The sequence below is a fragment of the Sturnus vulgaris genome, unplaced genomic scaffold, assembly GCF_052056855.1.
Source record: "Sturnus vulgaris isolate bStuVul1 unplaced genomic scaffold, bStuVul1.hap1 Scaffold_156, whole genome shotgun sequence".
Taxonomy (NCBI): domain Eukaryota; kingdom Metazoa; phylum Chordata; class Aves; order Passeriformes; family Sturnidae; genus Sturnus; species Sturnus vulgaris.
This window is the reverse complement of record NW_028276073.1, coordinates 410,001-430,000: the sequence shown is the minus strand read 5'-3', so window position 1 is coordinate 430,000 and position 20,000 is coordinate 410,001.

Below are 20,000 nucleotides of genomic sequence, written 5' to 3'. Positions count from 1 at the left end.
ACCGCCCTGCTCGAGGGACCGGACACCACCGAGACTTCGCCCGGAGGAGCCGGCCCGCCGGGGGCCCTTTCCGACGCGACCCGAAAAGCCTCATCGATCGGACGGGGACAGAAAGAAAAGCAGCCGCGGGGCAACGGGGAGCCCCCGCGGCCGCGGGTTCCTGGGACAACGGCAACGGAGCAGGGCTCCAACATGCGTGCGAGCGGGACACGTCCCCGAGAGGCCCTCCCTTGGCGCCGCCGAGCCTCCCCGACGCTCCCTAGGCCCCCGACGCCGGCGGGCCGCTTGCAACCTTCGGGATCGATCACGCAGCAGAGGAAGAGAGCGGGGGGTGCCGCCACCCGCCCGCGGGCCGCAAGACAACGGAAAACGGAGCAGCTGCCACCGACCACGCCGCGGGCCACCGGCTTTCGCCCGCCTCGCAGCGATCGGCTTCCCACCCGGAAAAAAAGCCGGGGGGAAGGGCAAGCCACCGCACCAAAAAAAAAACTAAAAAAAAAAGCACGCCATGCGTCGCACGACCCGTGCTAGCCACGGGGGTCACGAGCCAGGGGTGGGGGCGAGAACGCGCCTCTCAACTCCTCCCGTAAAACCCCTCCAACCACCGGACATACGGTCTCTTTTCTCACTCGCCAACACAGCCAGCCCTTCTCTCTCGCCTTTCGCTTTCGCTTCGGTGGCGGCCCGTGACCCTTCGTCAGCGCGCGCTTCTCGGTGCCGCGGCTTAGGGCCGCGAGAGAAAAAGAACGGAGGCCGGGCGGGCACCCCCACACTGCCCCGCACACCGGCACGCTTTAATAAAAAAGAACGGAGCCGCTCGCAAAACCCAGCCCCCGCCGGCAACGGCAACCACGGCAGCCGGGGCAGGCCAGACACCACGGGCCGCCCCGGCACGGTGCCTCGATCGCGCCCGGCCGATACCGAGAAAGGGCGAGGCGCCGCCGCCCCGCCCACGACACACTCTCGGGGGCTCACTCGCTCGCTCGCTCTCTGTTGGGTTGCGGGGTCCGTCCTGGGGGGGGGGACACGGCCGGCCACCGCGGCCGACCGCCGCCCCGGAAAAATTCTGCCCGCTACACGCGGGTCCCCGGCTTAGGGCCGAGGAAGGGGGACGACTTCAACAACACACGGCAGGGCCGGACACTCCCGTCACCGAGCCCCCCTTCGCAGGCAAGCAAGCGAAGCCGAGAGGCGAGGCCACACGCCCCACTGCATGTCCCCCGCTGCCCTTTCGATACGGACACAACTCTGGCAACACAGGTCGGGAGCGGGAAACGAGGCGCAGCCAACCTCGGCCAAGCGAGCCACGCCCGGGGGGCTCTCGGGGAGGGGGGCCAGGGAAAGCCCGGGCAGGCTCAACACAACCCCGGGCCGGCCCCACAGAAATCCAGCCCCGGCTGCCGGCCACCAGCGTGCACCGGGACCGACAGCCGAAGAAATGCCGCACCCGGCGAGCGGGCGGGGCCCCGGCTTAAGGCCGGGCAGAAAAGGGGCGAGGCGCCGCCGCCTCGCCCGCCACCATCCCCGGGGGAGCGAGCGGGCGCCCGGCTCCCCGTTGTCACGAAACCGGCAGCAGCCGGGCCGGAGCGGGACACACTCGCGGCTTTCTCGCCCTCTCTCTGGGCCTTTTTCTCGCTTCTCCCCCGCCTGGAACAACGCAGCCTCGCCTGGGCCGGGGGAGCGCGGTGGCTCTCGGATCGCATCGCTCTCTCTGGGGGCTTTCTCGCTTCTCCCCCGGACTGAACACGCAGCCTCGGCCTGGGCCGGGGAGCGGCTCTCGGATCGCATCGGTCTCTCTGGGGGCTTTCTCGCTTCTCCCCCGACTGAGCACGCAGCCTCGCCTGGGCCGGGGAGCGGCTCTCGGATCGCATCGGTCTCTCTCTCTGGGCTAACCTGTCCCAGTCGAACTGGGTAAGACGGGAAGCCGGACGAAGCCACGCGACTCGCCCCGACATCGGCGGTGTTCTTCTGGCCCTGGCGACCGCACGCGCGTCCGCCCTTCTCCGCCACGGACACAGGCACGGCAACAGCCTGTGGGGATACGGCCCGTCACCTCGTTCCCATAATACGGACAGATGGGCCCGAAGCGGCGGAGGCCGGAAAGAGAACCGATGTACGTGACCGAGGGGGCGCAGTGGCGCACGCCGCCTTCTACGATGACATAGCCGGAGGCAGCGAGAAACAGCGACCCCTTGGAGTACTTCCAGGCCGGCAGCGGACAACAGGTCTACCAGCCATGAAACGGGCAACAGGTCTACCGACGGCTTGCTGCGGACAACAGGTCTACCCAGCCATGAAACGGGCAACAGGTCTACCAAGCTGCGGACACCAGGTCTACCCAGGGCATGCTGCGGACACCAGGTCTACCCACGGCTTGCTGCGGACAACAGGTCTACCCAGCTGCGGACACCAGGTCTACCCAGGGCATGAAAAGGGCAACAGGTCTACCAAGCTGCGGACACCAGGTCTACCCAGGGCATGCTGCGGACACCAGGTCTACCCACGGCTTGCTGCGGACAACAGGTCTACCCAGCCATGAAACGGGCAACAGGTCTACCAAGCTGCGGACACCAGGTCTACCCAGGGCATGCTGCGGACACCAGGTCTACCCACGGCTTGCTGCGGACACCAGGTCTACCCACGGCTTGCTGCGGACACCAGGTCTACCCAGCCATGAAACGGGCAACAGGTCTACCAAGCTGCGGACACCAGGTCTACCCAGGGCATGCTGCGGACACCAGGTCTACCCACGGCTTGCTGCGGACACCAGGTCTACCCAGCCATGAAACGGGCAACAGGTCTACCAAGCTGCGGACACCAGGTCTACCCAGGGCATGCTGCGGACAACAGGTCTACCCAGCCATGAAACGGGCAACAGGTCTACTCACGGCTTGCTGCGGACACCAGGTCTACCCAGCCATGAAACGGGCAACAGGTCTACCAAGCTGCGGACACCAGGTCTACCCAGGGCATGCTGCGGACACCAGGTCTACCCACTCAATGCTGCGGACAACAGGTCTACCCAGGCATGAATCGGGCAACAGGTCTACCAAGCTCCGGACACCAGGTCTACCCACGGCTTGCTGCGGACACCAGGTCTACCCAGCCATGAAACGGGCAACAGGTCTACCAAGCTGCGGACACCAGGTCTACCCAGGGCATGCTGCGGACACCAGGTCTACCCAGCCATGAAACGGGCAACAGGTCTACTCACGGCTTGCTGCGGACACCAGGTCTACCCAGCCATGAAACGGGCAACAGGTCTACCAAGCTGCGGACACCAGGTCTACCCAGGGCATGCTGCGGACACCAGGTCTACCCAGCCATGAAACGGGCAACAGGTCTACTCACGGCTTGCTGCGGACACCAGGTCTACCCAGCCATGAAACGGGCAACAGGTCTACCAAGCTGCGGACACCAGGTCTACCCAGGGCATGCTGCGGACACCAGGTCTACCCAGGGCATGCTGCGGACAACAGGTCTACCCAGGCATGAATCGGGCAACAGGTCTACCAAGCTCCGGACACCAGGTCTACCCACGGCTTGCTGCGGACACCAGGTCTACCCAGCCATGAAACGGGCAACAGGTCTACCAAGCTGCGGACACCAGGTCTACCCAGGGCATGCTGCGGACACCAGGTCTACCCAGCCATGAAACGGGCAACAGGTCTACTCACGGCTTGCTGCGGACACCAGGTCTACCCAGCCATGAAACGGGCAACAGGTCTACCAAGCTGCGGACACCAGGTCTACCCAGGGCATGCTGCGGACACCAGGTCTACCCACGGCTTGCTGCGGACACCAGGTCTACCCAGCCATGAAACGGGCAACAGGTCTACCCAGCTGCGGACACCAGGTCTACCCAGGGCATGCTGCGGACACCAGGTCTACCCAGCCATGAAACGGGCAACAGGTCTACTCACGGCTTGCAGCGGACAACAGGTCTACCCAGCCATGAAACGGGCAACAGGTCTACCAAGCTGCGGACACCAGGTCTACCCAGGGCATGCTGCGGACACCAGGTCTACCCACGGCTTGCTGCGGACAACAGGTCTACCCAGGCATGAAACGGGCAACAGGTCTACCAAGCTGCGGACACCAGGTCTACCCAGGGCATGCTGCGGACACCAGGTCTACCCACGGCTTGCTGCGGACACCAGGTCTACCAACTCAATGCTGCGGACAACAGGTCTACCCAGCCATGAAACGGGCAACAGGTCTACCAAGCTGCGGACACCAGGTCTACCCACGGCTTGCTGCGGACACCAGGTCTACCCAGCCATGAAACGGGCAACAGGTCTACCAAGCTGCGGACACCAGGTCTACCCAGGGCATGCTGCGGACACCAGGTCTACCCACGGCTTGCTGCGGACAACAGGTCTACCCAGCCATGAATCGGGCAACAGGTCTACCAAGCTGCGGACACCAGGTCTACCCACGGCTTGCTGCGGACACCAGGTCTACCCAGCCATGAAACGGGCACCAGGTCTACTCACGGCTTGCTGCGGACACCAGGTCTACCCAGCCATGAAACGGGCAACAGGTCTACCAAGCTGCGGACACCAGGTCTACCCAGCCATGAAACGGGCAACAGGTCTACCAACTCAATGCTGCGGACAACAGGTCTACCCAGCCATGAAACGGGCAACAGGTCTACCAAGCTGCGGACACCAGGTCTACCCACGGCTTGCTGCGGACACCAGGTCTACCAACTCAATGCTGCGGACACCAGGTCTACCCAGCCATGAAACGGGCAACAGGTCTACCAAGCTGCGGACACCAGGTCTACCCACGGCTTGCTGCGGACAACAGGTCTACCCAGGCATGAATCGGGCAACAGGTCTACCAAGCTGCGGACACCAGGTCTACCCACGGCTTGCTGCGGACAACAGGTCTACCCAGCCATGAAACGGGCAACAGGTCTACCAAGCTGCGGACACCAGGTCTACCCAGGGCATGCTGCGGACACCAGGTCTACCCAGCCATGAAACGGGCAACAGGTCTACTCACGGCTTGCTGCGGACACCAGGTCTACCCAGCCATGAAACGGGCAACAGGTCTACCAAGCTGCGGACACCAGGTCTACCCAGGGCATGCTGCGGACACCAGGTCTACCCAGTCATGAAACGGGCAACAGGTCTACTCACGGCTTGCTGCGGACAACAGGTCTACCCAGCCATGAAACGGGCAACAGGTCTACCAAGCTGCGGACAACAGGTCTACCCAGGGCATGCTGCGGACACCAGGTCTACCCACTCAATGCTGCGGACAACAGGTCTACCCAGGCATGAATCGGGCAACAGGTCTACCAAGCTCCGGACACCAGGTCTACCCACGGCTTGCTGCGGACAACAGGTCTACCCAGCCATGAAACGGGCAACAGGTCTACCAAGCTGCGGACACCAGGTCTACCCAGGGCATGCTGCGGACACCAGGTCTACCCAGCCATGAAACGGGCAACAGGTCTACTCACGGCTTGCTGCGGACAACAGGTCTACCCAGCCATGAAACGGGCAACAGGTCTACCAAGCTGCGGACACCAGGTCTACCCAGGGCATGCTGCGGACACCAGGTCTACCCACTCAATGCTGCGGACAACAGGTCTACCCAGGCATGAATCGGGCAACAGGTCTACCAAGCTGCGGACACCAGGTCTACCCACGGCTTGCTGCGGACAACAGGTCTACCCAGGCATGAATCGGGCAACAGGTCTACCAAGCTGCGGACACCAGGTCTACCCACGGCTTGCTGCGGACAACAGGTCTACCCAGCCATGAAACGGGCAACAGGTCTACCAAGCTGCGGACACCAGGTCTACCCAGGGCATGCTGCGGACACCAGGTCTACCCAGCCATGAAACGGGCAACAGGTCTACTCACGGCTTGCTGCGGACACCAGGTCTACCCAGCCATGAAACGGGCAACAGGTCTACCAAGCTGCGGACACCAGGTCTACCCAGGGCATGCTGCGGACACCAGGTCTACCCAGTCATGAAACGGGCAACAGGTCTACTCACGGCTTGCTGCGGACAACAGGTCTACCCAGCCATGAAACGGGCAACAGGTCTACCAAGCTGCGGACAACAGGTCTACCCAGGGCATGCTGCGGACACCAGGTCTACCCACTCAATGCTGCGGACAACAGGTCTACCCAGGCATGAATCGGGCAACAGGTCTACCAAGCTCCGGACACCAGGTCTACCCACGGCTTGCTGCGGACAACAGGTCTACCCAGCCATGAAACGGGCAACAGGTCTACCAAGCTGCGGACACCAGGTCTACCCAGGGCATGCTGCGGACACCAGGTCTACCCAGCCATGAAACGGGCAACAGGTCTACTCACGGCTTGCTGCGGACAACAGGTCTACCCAGCCATGAAACGGGCAACAGGTCTACCAAGCTGCGGACACCAGGTCTACCCAGGGCATGCTGCGGACACCAGGTCTACCCACTCAATGCTGCGGACAACAGGTCTACCCAGGCATGAATCGGGCAACAGGTCTACCAAGCTCCGGACACCAGGTCTACCCACGGCTTGCTGCGGACAACAGGTCTACCCAGCCATGAAACGGGCAACAGGTCTACCAAGCTGCGGACACCAGGTCTACCCAGGGCATGCTGCGGACACCAGGTCTACCCAGCCATGAAACGGGCAACAGGTCTACTCACGGCTTGCTGCGGACACCAGGTCTACCCAGCCATGAAACGGGCAACAGGTCTACCAAGCTGCGGACACCAGGTCTACCCAGGGCATGCTGCGGACACCAGGTCTACCCACTCAATGCTGCGGACAACAGGTCTACCCAGGCATGAATCGGGCAACAGGTCTACCAAGCTCCGGACACCAGGTCTACCCACGGCTTGCTGCGGACACCAGGTCTACCCAGCCATGAAACGGGCAACAGGTCTACCAAGCTGCGGACACCAGGTCTACCCAGGGCATGCTGCGGACACCAGGTCTACCCAGCCATGAAACGGGCAACAGGTCTACTCACGGCTTGCTGCGGACACCAGGTCTACCCAGCCATGAAACGGGCAACAGGTCTACCAAGCTGCGGACACCAGGTCTACCCAGGGCATGCTGCGGACACCAGGTCTACCCAGCCATGAAACGGGCAACAGGTCTACTCACGGCTTGCTGCGGACACCAGGTCTACCCAGCCATGAAACGGGCAACAGGTCTACCAAGCTGCGGACACCAGGTCTACCCAGGGCATGCTGCGGACACCAGGTCTACCCAGGGCATGCTGCGGACAACAGGTCTACCCAGGCATGAATCGGGCAACAGGTCTACCAAGCTCCGGACACCAGGTCTACCCACGGCTTGCTGCGGACACCAGGTCTACCCAGCCATGAAACGGGCAACAGGTCTACCAAGCTGCGGACACCAGGTCTACCCAGGGCATGCTGCGGACACCAGGTCTACCCAGCCATGAAACGGGCAACAGGTCTACTCACGGCTTGCTGCGGACACCAGGTCTACCCAGCCATGAAACGGGCAACAGGTCTACCAAGCTGCGGACACCAGGTCTACCCAGGGCATGCTGCGGACACCAGGTCTACCCAGCCATGAAACGGGCAACAGGTCTACTCACGGCTTGCTGCGGACACCAGGTCTACCCAGCCATGAAACGGGCAACAGGTCTACCAAGCTGCGGACACCAGGTCTACCCAGGGCATGCTGCGGACACCAGGTCTACCCAGGGCATGCTGCGGACAACAGGTCTACCCAGGCATGAATCGGGCAACAGGTCTACCAAGCTGCGGACACCAGGTCTACCCAGGGCATGCTGCGGACACCAGGTCTACCCAGCCATGAAACGGGCAACAGGTCTACCAAGCTGCGGACAACAGGTCTACCCAGGGCATGCTGCGGACACCAGGTCTACCCAGCCATGAAACGGGCAACAGGTCTACTCACGGCTTGCTGCGGACACCAGGTCTACCCAGCCATGAAACGGGCAACAGGTCTACCAAGCTGCGGACACCAGGTCTACCCAGGGCATGCTGCGGACACCAGGTCTACCCAGCCATGAAACGGGCAACAGGTCTACTCACGTCTTGCTGCGGACACCAGGTCTACCCAGCCATGAAACGGGCAACAGGTCTACCAAGCTGCGGACACCAGGTCTACTCACGGCTTGCTGCGGACACCAGGTCTACCCAGCCATGAAACGGGCAACAGGTCTACTCACGGCTTGCTGCGGACACCAGGTCTACCCAGCCATGAAACGGGCAACAGGTCTACCAAGCTGCGGACAACAGGTCTACCCAGGGCATGCTGCGGACAACAGGTCTACCCAGCCATGAAACGGGCAACAGGTCTACTCACGGCTTGCTGCGGACACCAGGTCTACCCAGCCATGAAACGGGCAACAGGTCTACCAAGCTGCGGACACCAGGTCTACCCAGGGCATGCTGCGGACACCAGGTCTACCCACGGCTTGCTGCGGACACCAGGTCTACCCAGCCATGAAACGGGCAACAGGTCTACCAAGCTGCGGACACCAGGTCTACCCAGGGCATGCTGCGGACACCAGGTCTACCCACGGCTTGCTGCGGACAACAGGTCTACCCAGCCATGAAACGGGCAACAGGTCTACCAAGCTGCGGACACCAGGTCTACCCAGGGCATGCTGCGGACAACAGGTCTACCCAGCCATGAAACGGGCAACAGGTCTACTCACGGCTTGCTGCGGACAACAGGTCTACCAAGCCATGAAACGGGCAACAGGTCTACCAAGCTGCGGACACCAGGTCTACCCAGGGCATGCTGCGGACACCAGGTCTACCCACTCAATGCTGCGGACAACAGGTCTACCCAGGCATGAATCGGGCAACAGGTCTACCAAGCTCCGGACACCAGGTCTACCCACGGCTTGCTGCGGACACCAGGTCTACCCAGCCATGAAACGGGCAACAGGTCTACCAAGCTGCGGACACCAGGTCTACCCAGGGCATGCTGCGGACACCAGGTCTACCCAGCCATGAAACGGGCAACAGGTCTACCAAGCTGCGGACACCAGGTCTACCCAGGGCATGCTGCGGACACCAGGTCTACCCAGGGCATGCTGCGGACAACAGGTCTACCCAGGCATGAATCGGGCAACAGGTCTACCAAGCTCCGGACACCAGGTCTACCCACGGCTTGCTGCGGACACCAGGTCTACCCAGCCATGAAACGGGCAACAGGTCTACCAAGCTGCGGACACCAGGTCTACCCAGGGCATGCTGCGGACACCAGGTCTACCCAGCCATGAAACGGGCAACAGGTCTACTCACGGCTTGCTGCGGACACCAGGTCTACCCAGCCATGAAACGGGCAACAGGTCTACCAAGCTGCGGACACCAGGTCTACCCAGGGCATGCTGCGGACACCAGGTCTACCCAGCCATGAAACGGGCAACAGGTCTACTCACGGCTTGCTGCGGACACCAGGTCTACCCAGCCATGAAACGGGCAACAGGTCTACCAAGCTGCGGACACCAGGTCTACCCAGGGCATGCTGCGGACACCAGGTCTACCCAGGGCATGCTGCGGACAACAGGTCTACCCAGGCATGAATCGGGCAACAGGTCTACCAAGCTGCGGACACCAGGTCTACCCAGGGCATGCTGCGGACACCAGGTCTACCCAGCCATGAAACGGGCAACAGGTCTACCAAGCTGCGGACACCAGGTCTACCCAGGGCATGCTGCGGACACCAGGTCTACCCAGCCATGAAACGGGCAACAGGTCTACTCACGGCTTGCTGCGGACACCAGGTCTACCCAGCCATGAAACGGGCAACAGGTCTACCAAGCTGCGGACACCAGGTCTACCCAGGGCATGCTGCGGACACCAGGTCTACCCAGCCATGAAACGGGCAACAGGTCTACTCACGTCTTGCTGCGGACACCAGGTCTACCCAGCCATGAAACGGGCAACAGGTCTACCAAGCTGCGGACACCAGGTCTACTCACGGCTTGCTGCGGACACCAGGTCTACCCAGCCATGAAACGGGCAACAGGTCTACTCACGGCTTGCTGCGGACACCAGGTCTACCCAGCCATGAAACGGGCAACAGGTCTACCAAGCTGCGGACAACAGGTCTACCCAGGGCATGCTGCGGACAACAGGTCTACCCAGCCATGAAACGGGCAACAGGTCTACTCACGGCTTGCTGCGGACACCAGGTCTACCCAGCCATGAAACGGGCAACAGGTCTACCAAGCTGCGGACACCAGGTCTACCCAGGGCATGCTGCGGACACCAGGTCTACCCACGGCTTGCTGCGGACACCAGGTCTACCCAGCCATGAAACGGGCAACAGGTCTACCAAGCTGCGGACACCAGGTCTACCCAGGGCATGCTGCGGACACCAGGTCTACCCACGGCTTGCTGCGGACAACAAGTCTACCCAGCCATGAAACGGGCAACAGGTCTACCAAGCTGCGGACACCAGGTCTACCCAGGGCATGCTGCGGACAACAGGTCTACCCAGCCATGAAACGGGCAACAGGTCTACTCACGGCTTGCTGCGGACACCAGGTCTACCCAGCCATGAAACGGGCAACAGGTCTACCAAGCTGCGGACACCAGGTCTACCCAGGGCATGCTGCGGACACCAGGTCTACCAACTCAATGCTGCGGACAACAGGTCTACCCAGCCATGAATCGGGCAACAGGTCTACCAAGCTGCGGACACCAGGTCTACCCACGGCTTGCTGCGGACACCAGGTCTACCCAGCCATGAAACGGGCAACAGGTCTACCAAGCTGCGGACACCAGGTCTACCCAGGGCATGCTGCGGACACCAGGTCTACCCAGCCATGAAACGGGCAACAGGTCTACTCACGGCTTGCTGCGGACAACAGGTCTACCCAGCCATGAAACGGGCAACAGGTCTACCAAGCTGCGGACACCAGGTCTACCCAGGGCATGCTGCGGACACCAGGTCTACCCACGGCTTGCTGCGGACAACAGGTCTACCCAGGCATGAATCGGGCAACAGGTCTACCAAGCTGCGGACACCAGGTCTACCCAGGGCATGCTGCGGACACCAGGTCTACCCACGGCTTGCTGCGGACAACAGGTCTACCCAGCCATGAATCGGGCAACAGGTCTACCAAGCTCCGGACACCAGGTCTACCCACGGCTTGCTGCGGACACCAGGTCTACCCAGCCATGAAACGGGCAACAGGTCTACCAAGCTGCGGACACCAGGTCTACCCAGCCATGAAACGGGCAACAGGTCTACCAACTCAATGCTGCGGACAACAGGTCTACCCAGCCATGAAACGGGCAACAGGTCTACCAAGCTGCGGACACCAGGTCTACCCACGGCTTGCTGCGGACACCAGGTCTACCCAGCCATGAAACGGGCAACAGGTCTACCAAGCTGCGGACACCAGGTCTACCCAGGGCATGCTGCGTACAACAGGTCTACCCAGCCATGAAACGGGCAACAGGTCTACTCACGGCTTGCTGCGGACAACAGGTCTACCCAGCCATGAAACGGGCAACAGGTCTACCAAGCTGCGGACAACAGGTCTACCCAGGGCATGCTGCGGACACCAGGTCTACCCAGCCATGAAACGGGCAACAGGTCTACTCACGGCTTGCTGCGGACACCAGGTCTACCCAGCCATGAATCGGGCAACAGGTCTACCAAGCTGCGGACAACAGGTCTACCCAGCCATGAAACGGGCAACAGGTCTACCATCTCAATGCTGCGGACACCAGGTCTACCCAGCCATGAAACGGGCAACAGGTCTACCAAGCTGCGGACACCAGGTCTACCCAGGGTATGTAGCGGACACCAGGTCTACCAACTCAATGCTGCGGACAACAGGTCTACCCAGCCATGAAACGGGCAACAGGTCTACCAAGCTGCGGACACCAGGTCTACCCACGGCTTGCTGCGGACACCAGGTCTACCCAGCCATGAAACGGGCAGCAGGTCTACCCACGGCTTGCTGCGGACACCAGGTCTACCCAGCCATGAAACGGGCAACAGGTCTACCAAGCTGCGGACACCAGGTCTACCCAGGGCATGCTGCGGACAACAGGTCTACCCAGCCATGAAACGGGCAACAGGTCTACTCACGGCTTGCTGCGGACACCAGGTCTACCCAGCCATGAAACGGGCAACAGGTCTACCAAGCTGCGGACACCAGGTCTACCCAGGGCATGCTGCGGACACCAGGTCTACCCAGCCATGAAACGGGCAACAGGTCTACTCACGGCTTGCTGCGGACACCAGGTCTACCCAGCCATGAAACGGGCAACAGGTCTACCAAGCTGCGGACACCAGGTCTACCCAGCTATGAAACGGGCAACAGGTCTACCAAGCTGCGGACACCAGGTCTACCCAGGGCATGCTGCGGACACCAGGTCTACCAACTCAATGCTGCGGACAACAGGTCTACCCAGCCATGAATCGGGCAACAGGTCTACCAAGCTGCGGACACCAGGTCTACCCACGGCTTGCTGCGGACAACAGGTCTACCCAGCCATGAAACGGGCAACAGGTCTACCAAGCTGCGGACACCAGGTCTACCCAGGGCATGCTGCGGACACCAGGTCTACCCAGCCATGAAACGGGCAACAGGTCTACCAAGCTGCGGACACCAGGTCTACCCAGGGCATGCTGCGGACACCAGGTCTACCAACTCAATGCTGCGGACAACAGGTCTACCCAGCCATGAAACGGGCAACAGGTCTACCAAGCTGCGGACACCAGGTCTACCCAGGGCATGCTGCGGACACCAGGTCTACCAACTCAATGCTGCGGACACCAGGTCTACCCAGCCATGAATCGGGCAACAGGTCTACCAAGCTGCGGACACCAGGTCTACCCAGGGCATGCTGCGGACACCAGGTCTACCCAGCCATGAAACGGGCAACAGGTCTACTCACGGCTTGCTGCGGACAACAGGTCTACCCAGCCATGAAACGGGCAACAGGTCTACCAAGCTGCGGACACCAGGTCTACCCAGGGCATGCTGCGGACACCAGGTCTACCCACTCAATGCTGCGGACAACAGGTCTACCCAGGCATGAATCGGGCAACAGGTCTACCAAGCTGCGGACACCAGGTCTACCCAGGGCATGCTGCGGACACCAGGTCTACCCACGGCTTGCTGCGGACAACAGGTCTACCCAGGCATGAATCGGGCAACAGGTCTACCAAGCTCCGGACACCAGGTCTACCCACGGCTTGCTGCGGACACCAGGTCTACCCAGCCATGAAACGGGCAACAGGTCTACCAAGCTGCGGACACCAGGTCTACCCAGCCATGAAACGGGCAACAGGTCTACCAACTCAATGCTGCGGACAACAGGTCTACCCAGCCATGAAACGGGCAACAGGTCTACCAAGCTGCGGACACCAGGTCTACCCACGGCTTGCTGCGGACACCAGGTCTACCCAGCCATGAAACGGGCAACAGGTCTACCAAGCTGCGGACACCAGGTCTACCCAGGGCATGCTGCGGACAACAGGTCTACCCAGCCATGAAACGGGCAACAGGTCTACTCACGGCTTGCTGCGGACACCAGGTCTACCCAGCCATGAAACGGGCAACAGGTCTACCAAGCTGCGGACAACAGGTCTACCCAGGGCATGCTGCGGACACCAGGTCTACCCAGCCATGAAACGGGCAACAGGTCTACTCACGGCTTGCTGCGGACACCAGGTCTACCCAGCCATGAATCGGGCAACAGGTCTACCAAGCTGCGGACAACAGGTCTACCCAGCCATGAAACGGGCAACAGGTCTACCATCTCAATGCTGCGGACACCAGGTCTACCCAGCCATGAAACGGGCAACAGGTCTACCAAGCTGCGGACACCAGGTCTACCCAGGGTATGTAGCGGACACCAGGTCTACCAACTCAATGCTGCGGACAACAGGTCTACCCAGCCATGAAACGGGCAACAGGTCTACCAAGCTGCGGACACCAGGTCTACCCACGGCTTGCTGCGGACACCAGGTCTACCCAGCCATGAAACGGGCAGCAGGTCTACCCACGGCTTGCTGCGGACACCAGGTCTACCCAGCCATGAAACGGGCAACAGGTCTACCAAGCTGCGGACACCAGGTCTACCCAGGGCATGCTGCGGACAACAGGTCTACCCAGCCATGAAACGGGCAACAGGTCTACTCACGGCTTGCTGCGGACAACAGGTCTACCCAGCCATGAAACGGGCAACAGGTCTACCAAGCTGCGGACACCAGGTCTACCCAGGGCATGCTGCGGACACCAGGTCTACCCAGCCATGAAACGGGCAACAGGTCTACTCACGGCTTGCTGCGGACACCAGGTCTACCCAGCCATGAAACGGGCAACAGGTCTACCAAGCTGCGGACACCAGGTCTACCCAGCTATGAAACGGGCAACAGGTCTACCAAGCTGCGGACACCAGGTCTACCCAGGGCATGCTGCGGACACCAGGTCTACCCACTCAATGCTGCGGACAACAGGTCTACCCAGGCATGAATCGGGCAACAGGTCTACCAAGCTCCGGACACCAGGTCTACCCACGGCTTGCTGCGGACACCAGGTCTACCCAGCCATGAAACGGGCAACAGGTCTACCAAGCTGCGGACACCAGGTCTACCCAGGTCATGCTGCGGACACCAGGTCTACCCAGCCATGAAACGGGCAACAGGTCTACTCACGGCTTGCTGCGGACACCAGGTCTACCCAGCCATGAAACGGGCAACAGGTCTACCAAGCTGCGGACACCAGGTCTACCCAGGGCATGCTGCGGACACCAGGTCTACCAACTCAATGCTGCGGACAACAGGTCTACCCAGCCATGAAACGGGCAACAGGTCTACCAAGCTGCGGACACCAGGTCTACCCAGGGCATGCTGCGGACACCAGGTCTACCAACTCAATGCTGCGGACAACAGGTCTACCCAGCCATGAATCGGGCAACAGGTCTACCAAGCTGCGGACACCAGGTCTACCCACGGCTTGCTGCGGACACCAGGTCTACCCAGCCATGAAACGGGCAACAGGTCTACCAAGCTGCGGACACCAGGTCTACCCAGGGCATGCTGCGGACACCAGGTCTACCCACGGCTTGCTGCGGACAACAGGTCTACCCACGGCTTGCTGCGGACAACAGGTCTACCCACTCCAAGCTGCGGACACCAGGTCTAACTACTCCATTACGCGGACAACAGGTCTACCCACTCCATGCGGCGGACAACATGTCTACCCGCTCCATGCTGCGGACACCAGGTCTGCCCACGCCGTGATGCGGACCACAGGTCTACCTTCGCCATGCTGCACGCAGCCCGGGTCGCACCGGAGCTAGGTAGACCCGGTCGCCGCGGCCGTCGCAGCGCCCTCGCCCTCGACGGCGGACCCACGCCGCCGGTCCCGGAGGCGGGTAGACCTGGTCGCCGCGGCCACGGCGGCCGCCCATCCCGGAGCCCAGTAGACCTGGCCGCCGCGGGACCGGCCAAGTTTCCCGGAGTCGTGTAGACCTGGTCGTCGCGGCCACGGCCGCCGCCGCTGCGCCTTCGCCGGCGACGGCGGTCCCACGCCACCGGCCCCGGAGCCGCGTCGACCTGGCCGCCGCGGGACGGGCCACGTTTCGCGGATCCGGGTAGACGAGGCATCCTTGTACCATCTCGGAGCCGGGGAAACCCCACAGCCTCTTAACGCTCCGGAGCCCAAGTGCTCCAGCAGCCTTGCCCCGCCCGGCAGAATCGATTTCAAGACCAAGACATATTTTCGACAACATTTTATTTCATCATTTCATTTCATTTCTTTTCATTTCATTTTATTATTTTATTTTATTTCGTTTTGTTTTGTTTTGTTTTGTTTTGTTTTGATTTGATTTGATTTGTTTCATTTCCTCTTTGCCTTTTTTGAATGATTGCCTCTTCTATTTACTCGGAAAGAAAATCTTTTCCGGAAAACAAAACTCTTGCCAAATCTTATTTGTGATCCCTTTGGGCCCACAGCCGAGCTGACGGAGGGCCTGTGCCCGGTTCTCGCCCTGCTGACACACTGACCCCCCCAAACGGCGTCCTCCCTACCCCACGCCTCCTCCCCCGTCCCCCAGAGACCCTACCTACAGAGCCCCCCCCCCCCCACAAAACAGAACCTCACGGGCCGCAGCACAGCCAGGGGAAGCACGTACGTGCAGCGAAACTCGGCCCAAAGCCGCCGCGCCCTGGCACAACTCGCCCTGCCCCTTCCCGCCCCACGGAGGCGGCTGCATCGAGGCGACCGGCGCCGCCGTCGGCAAGCGGGTGGCCGCTTTCGGGCCGGTTCTTCCGCGGAAGGTCTGCAGAGCTCTTGGGGCCTCGGCGCGGGTTTGGGGGGCCGTGAGGGCTCGCTGTCGAGGCGCCCGGGGCCGGCACGAAGCCGCCTGCCCTCTCCCTGTCCCTGCCCCGTCTTCCGCAGCCACCCATTAACGCTGGGGGCGAGCCCGCCCTCCGCCATCAACCTCCCATGCAGCGCTTTCAGACTTTCCCCGCCCCTGCCCATTGTCGGCTGGGGGCGCCCTGCCCCCCGCCGTCAGCCTCCCTGGCAGCGCTTTCAGACTCTCTCGGGCCCCTGCCCATTGTCGGCTGGGGGCGCCCCGCCCCCCGCCCTCAGCCTCCCTGGCAGCGCTTTCAGACTGCCTCGGGCCCTGCCCATTGTCGGTTGGGGGCGCCCCGCCCCCCGCCCTCAGCCTCCCTGGCAGCGCTTTCAGACGGTCTCGTGCCCTGCCCATTGTCGGTTGGGGGCGACCCCGCCCTCCGCCATCAGCCTCCCTGGCAGCGCTTTCAGACTGCCTCGGGCCCTGCCCATTGTCGGTTGGGGGCGACCCCGCCCTCCGCCATCAGCCTCCCTGGCAGCACTTTCAGCCTCTTCCTGCCCCCGCCCACGGTCCCACCGGGCAGTTTACACGGCGGCGGCGGGAGGCTGATGCCGAGGTCGGCAGGCGGAGAGCCTGGTGCACAAGCAGGGATGGCGGCGGGATGATTGGCGCCGTCTGTCCCTGGTCAAAGAAGCTCTCTGTTCAGCTTTCTCGGAGCCTTTTGCTTTGGTGGCGTTCCTTCCTCCTCCGCCCCGGCGCCGCTCAAGCCTGCGGCAGGGCGGCAGCGCGGCGGGTGGGCGGCCGGGGGGAGGGGGGAGGGGGGGGGGAGGGAGGGAGCGCGCGAGCGAGCGAGCGAGCGAGCGCGCTGCAGAAATGAAGCCCGGAGCAGGGCCGCGGTCCATTCGAGCACGGGGAGGGGGCGCGACAACGCTGCCTGCTCCTGTCGGGGAGCGCTTGGGGAAGTGGGGTGCCGGCACCATGACGGCGGAGCGGACAGGGGCCGCGGCTGGGGAAGAGGCCGGCGGAGCTCGCCAGTGGATGCTGGCGCACGGAGCCGGCAGGGACACCTGGGCACGGCTGGGACCGAAAGTCGCCCGCCTTCACGCCCCGCCTTTCGCCGGGGGGAAGAAGACGCGAGAGCAGGGCTGCCTGCTGGGCTGCCAGTGCCCGCGGTCATGCCGGACGTGCAGGCCGACCGCCGAAGGCGTGCTCGCCGCTGCAGAGACGACAAGGGGGCCGCGCGTCCGATGGAAGAGACGGGGCGCCATCGCGCGGCGGCCGGGCTGCAAGGCCGGCCGACGGTAACAGGACTACCACGCCGCGGGCGGCCAGAGACAAAGACCGGCCGAGGGCAACAGGTCTACCCAGCATTATGCCGGCCGGTACCAGGGCCGGCCGAGGGCAACAGGTCTACCCAGCATTAGGCCAGCCGGAAAGACGGCCGGCAGAGGGCAACAGGTCTACCCAGCATTCGGCCGTCAGGTAACACTGCCGGCCGAGGGCAACAGGTCTACCCAGCATTCGGCTGGCCGGTAACACGGCGGGCCGAGGGCAACAGGTCTACCCAGCATTAGGCCGGCCGGTAACACTGCCGGCCGAGGGCAACAGGTCTACCCAGCATTAGGCCGCCACGTCCAAAGGCCGGCCGAGGGCAACAGGTCTACCCAGCATTAGGCCGCCACGTCCAAAGGCCGGCCGAGGGCAACAGGTCTACCCAGCATTCGGCCGCCACGTCCAAAGGCCGGCCGAGGGCAACAGGTCTACCCAGCATTCGGCCGCCACGTCCAAAGGCCGGCCGAGGGCAACAGGTCTACCCAGCATTCGGCCGCCACGTCCAAAGGCCGGCCGAGGGCAACAGGTCTACCCAGCATTCGGCCGCCACGTCCAAAGGCCGGCCGAGGGCAACAGGTCTACCCAGCATTCGGCCGCCACGTCCAAAGGCCGGCCGAGGGCAACAGGTCTACCCAGCATTCGGCCGTCAGGTACAAAGGCCGGCCGAGGGCAACAGGTCTACCCAGCATTAGGCTGCCACGTACAAAGGCCGGCCGAGGGCAACAGGTCTACCCAGCATTCGGCCGTCAGGTACAAAGGCCGGCCGAGGGCAACAGGTCTACCCAGCATTAGGCCGGCCGGTAACACTGCCGGCCGAGGGCAACAGGTCTACCCAGCATTAGGCCGCCACGTCCAAAGGCCGGCCGAGGGCAACAGGTCTAACCAGCATTAGGCCGGCCGGCAGAGGGCAACAGGTCTACCCAGCATTCGGCCGTCAGGTACAAAGGCCGGCCGAGGGCAACAGGTCTACCCAGCATTAGGCCGGCCGGTAACACTGCCGGCCGAGGGCAACAGGTCTACCCAGCATTAGGCCGCCACGTCCAAAGGCCGGCCGAGGGCAAGAGGTCTACCCAGCATTAGGCCGCCACGTCCAAAGGCCGGCCGAGGGCAACAGGTCTACCCAGCATTAGGCCGCCACGTCCAAAGGCCGGCCGAGGGCAACAGGTCTACCCAGCATTCGGCCGTCAGGTACAAAGGCCGGCCGAGGGCAACAGGTCTACCCAGCATTCGGCCGCCACGTCCAAAGGCCGGCCGAGGGCAACAGGTCTACCCAGCATTAGGCCGCCACGTCCAAAGGCCGGCCGAGGGCAACAGGTCTACCCAGCATTAGGCCGCCACGTCCAAAGGCCGGCCGAGGGCAACAGGTCTACCCAGCATTAGGCCGGCCGGCCGAGGGCAACAGGTCTACCCAGCATTCGGCCGTCAGGTACAAAGGCCGGCCGAGGGCAACAGGTCTACCCAGCATTAGGCCGCCACGTCCAAAGGCCGGCCGAGGGCAACAGGTCTACCCAGCATTAGGCCGCCACGTCCAAAGGCCGGCCGAGGGCAACAGGTCTACCCAGCATTAGGCCGCCACATCCAAAGGCCGGCCGAGGGCAACAGGTCTACCCAGCATTAGGCCGGCCGGCAGAGGGCAACAGGTCTACCCAGCATTCGGCCGTCAGGTACAAAGGCCGGCCGAGGGCAACAGGTCTACCCAGCATTCGGCCGCCACGTCCAAAGGCCGGCCGAGGGCAACAGGTCTACCCAGCATTAGGCCGCCACGTCCAAAGGCCGGCCGAGGGCAACAGGTCTACCCAGCATTAGGCCGCCACGTCCAAAGGCCGGCCGAGGGCAACAGGTCTACCCAGCATTAGGCCGGCCGGCCGAGGGCAACAGGTCTACCCAGCATTCGGCCGTCAGGTACAAAGGCCGGCCGAGGGCAACAGGTCTACCCAGCATTAGGCCGCCACGTCCAAAGGCCGGCCGAGGGCAACAGGTCTACCCAGCATTAGGCCGCCACGTCCAAAGGCCGGCCGAGGGCAACAGGTCTACCCAGCATTAGGCCGCCACATCCAAAGGCCGGCCGAGGGCAACAGGTCTACCCAGCATTAGGCCGGCCGGCAGAGGGCAACAGGTCTACCCAGCATTCGGCCGTCAGGTACAAAGGCCGGCCGAGGGCAACAGGTCTACCCAGCATTAGGCCGCCACGTCCAAAGGCCGGCCGAGGGCAACAGGTCTACCCAGCATTAGGCCGGCCGGTAACACGGCCGGCAGAGGGCAACAGGTCTACTCAGCATTAGGCCGGCCGGTAAAACGGCAGGCCGAGGGCAACAGGTCTACCCAGCATTCGGCCGTCAGGTACAAAGGCCGGCCGAG